The sequence below is a fragment of the Myotis yumanensis genome, unplaced genomic scaffold (assembly GCF_028538775.1).
Source record: "Myotis yumanensis isolate MYYU_CA2020_CCGP unplaced genomic scaffold, mMyoYum1.0.hap1 SCAF_2, whole genome shotgun sequence".
NCBI classification, from domain to species: Eukaryota; Metazoa; Chordata; class Mammalia; order Chiroptera; family Vespertilionidae; genus Myotis; species Myotis yumanensis.
In genome coordinates this window covers 99600806-99604272 of record NW_027223753.1, presented here as the reverse complement: position 1 = coordinate 99604272, position 3467 = coordinate 99600806, and the positions used below count along the sequence as shown (strand labels likewise).

The 3467-nt window shown below is 45.9% G+C and overlaps 1 pseudogene; it reads left to right on the top strand.

Moving 5' to 3' along the window:
* The first annotated feature begins 1454 nt into the window (after window positions 1-1454).
* Window positions 1455-3262, top strand: LOC139002000 (inositol polyphosphate multikinase pseudogene; annotated as a pseudogene).
* Window positions 3263-3467: the final 205 nt, after the last annotated feature.

The window sequence follows — 3467 nt, the reverse complement described above, 5'->3', positions numbered from 1 at the left end:
TATCTTAGCAAGGAGGGTCAGATGGGCCAACAGAGACCCAAACAGCAGGGTGGTGCCCGCAGTGGTCCTGAGGCCCGGCTGTATGCTCTGTTGAAGTCCATTACAGGTATTGGAGGAGGAAATCTTTGACAAGTCCTGGAGCCCTGGTCCAGGGCACTCCCTTTTCCCTGGCCCCAGCTCTGGCCTCTAAGGGAGGTGTGGCCTCACAGTGCCATTAGGACTTGCCACCTGTTTGCCCACGGCCTCACTGATCATTCTCACTGATTCTCCACCTTGGCCACAAGCTGCAATCACCTAGAAGTTTTCAGAGGGTCTGGCCTTTGTCCCTGCTTGAGGTTCTGATTCTAATAGTCTGGAAGTCTCCCAGGTGACAGAACAGGCAGCTCAGGTTGACACCCACAGCATGTATACTACGGCTGCACATGGGGTTGGATGTTCCACTTGAATTGTGCCATTGCAGGGGTGACCTCAGGAGCCTACAGTAACTTAGTGGGTCAATGCATGGTTGCAGCTCCAGTCTTCGAAAGCTGGCTGAGCATATGTCCCCAAAAGGAAGTTAGAAAGGCAAAAAACACTGCCACCAAGTCTTATTTTATAACCTGAGAGAGAGAAACTCGGCTAAAAATGGAGTGGGCTGCTTTGCTGAGGTTCTGCTGCCAAGAAGGTGCTTTATTGAGCTGCAAATACCCGTGGTCTCAACCCAAGGGTTTGTGTCTCTAATTGGCCTCATTGGCATCCCTAACAACTTCAAGGATATGGGCAATTGTGTTACTTTTCTAGTATCCATCTATCTAGTAAGCTCTCTAATCTTATGCAAGAGCTGTTTGAATACAAGTCTTATTTCTTCTAATAAACAGCCCGCCCTTCCCTCCCTCCAGGGAAGGGAACGTTTGCTCTTTTTTCCTGGTTATGATCTTAGATGTGTCGACTGAGCACTTACCGGATGGTCTCATTTAACTTTATAAGCACCCTAAACATAAATACTTTTGTCATGTGGTTTTACTGATTTGTAAAGTAGGATTTGGGGAGGTTAGGTAACTTCCCTGCAGTCTTACAAGCAACGATTATCAGAACTAAAAGTCAGACCCTCCCCACCACCCCTCCACAGCCCACACATTCCTATCCACAAATAGACGTTGCACAGGTAGTATGTCAACTCTAAGAGAGAAGGCATGTGCTTTAAGAACCATCACTGTGTAATTTCGCATGGATGTTCTCATGTTTAACATTAGTCAGCGAACTTGTATGTAAAGCAAATACATACCTACTGAATCAGTTTCCCACTGAAATTTATTAGAATTATAAAAATGCATTCTCGAGTTGGGAGGGCAGCGCCCGCGCCTCCGCGGCGTCATGGGCCCCCTCCCCGGGCCTCAGCGGGCACCCGCCGGGGGAACCCCCGGGCCTCCTCGCGCCGAGCCTGAGCGACCCCCGGTTCTCCGGCGCCCTCTCCCTCCGCCCTCTCTCTCCCCCTCTGCCCTCGCCGCCGCTGCCGCTTCGGCTTTCCGTGATGGCAACGGAGCCACCGTCCCCCCTTCGGCTCGAGGCGCCCGGCCCCCCAGACGTGCTGACCCCACCGGCGAGCGAGGCGGACTCCGAGAGCACCCCGAAACCTGCGGGCGGCACGCTCCGCTTCCTCAACGGCTGCGTGCCCCTCTCGCATCAGGTGGCCGGGCACATGTACGGGAAGGACAAAGTATCTTGCAACATCCAGATGGCACAGTTTTGAAACAGCTACAGCCACCTCCAAGGGGCCCAAGAGAGTTAGAATTCTATAATATGGTTTATGCTGCTGATTGTACTGATGGTGTTCTTTTATAGCTACGAAAATATTTGCCAAAATATTACGGCATCTGGTCACCTCCCACTGCACCAAATGATTTATACCTAAAACTGGAAGATGTGATCCATAAATTTAATAAGCCCTGTATAATGGATGTAAAGATAGGGCGAAAAAGCTATGATCCTTTTGCCTCATCTGAGAAGATTCAGCAACAGGTCAGCAAGTACCCATTAATGGAAGAGATTGGGTTCTTGGTGCTTGGCATGAGGGTTTATCATGTTCATTCTGATAGCTATGAGACACAAAACCAGCACTATGGAAGAAGCTTAACAAAAGAAACTCTAAAGGAAGGAGTTTCCAGGTTTTTTCATAATGGATTCTGCTTAAGAAAAGATGCTGTTGCTGCCAGTATTCAGAAGATTGAGAGAATTCTGCAGTGGTTTGAAAGCCAGAAGCAGCTTAACTTTTATGCAAGTTCATTACTGTTTGTTTATGAAGGTTCATCTCATCCAACTACTAAAAAATCAAATGACAGAACTTTGGCAGAAAAGTTTTTGTCCAAAGGACAACTCTCGGACACAGACGTACTGGAGTATAATAATAACTTTCGAGTGTTAAGTTCCGCAACAAATGGAAAAATAGAGGCTTCAGTAGGCAAAAGCTTGTCCAAGATGTATGCTCGTCACAGAAAAATGTATTCAAGAAAGCATCACAGTCAGACTTCATTGAAAGTTGAAAATATAGAGCAAGACAATGGGTGGAAAAGCTTGTCACAGGAACATTTAAATGGAAATGTACTTTCCCAACTGGAAAAAGTTTTTTACCATCTTCCCACTGGTTGCCAAGAGATTGCGGAAGTAGAAGTGCGAATGATAGATTTTGCTCATGTTTTTCCTAGAAACACAATAGATGAGGGATATGTTTATGGACTGAAGAATTTAATTACTGTACTTCAGAGTATTTTGGACAATTGAATCCTTTGCTGCAGTCTTTTTAAGGGGTGGGGCAATCATTGTGAAGAGCAGCAGTCAGTATCTCTGCACTTGTAATGCTATGTAAACAATTTGTATTGTGAGTCGGCATTTTATTTGTCTTTACACTTTTGGTAGAAGGGTTAACTTTTTTATAATCTTACTCAGGAAAACTAATTATTTGTTCATTAGAAAACTATGAAGAATAAAGAAACTTTGGAATGTTAAAAATAAATAAATAAATAAATAAATAAATAAATAAATAAATAAAAATGCATTCTCACAGAGAGTGTTTTGGGTTCCAATACATATTTATTGCTCCACTGTCCACCCAAACTTGTATTTCCAGAATCATTGATCCATATGTCATTTCTATTGTTGAAGGAACAAGCCGGCATGAGAGTGGCCCAGGGAAGGAGGGCTCCCTGAGGTCCATGGGGCTCAGCCCATCTCCCCAGTTGTTGGGAGGATCGCACTGGTCTCCTGAGTCACCTAAAATTGCTGTATGCTCATACCACCTATGCCAACTACTTAGATCTTAACAGATAGTCAGAGTCTTGTGGATGGGAGGAGGTTGGGCTTCCCAGGGTGGGCCTGTGATCAAGCCCAGACGGACCAGGCATGCAAAATGGTGGGTGGTGGGGAGTCTCTAGAAGCCCCAGCCTCTGTTCTTGATCTTGAGTCCCCTTTTGAAAACCAGGTTTCACTGACTT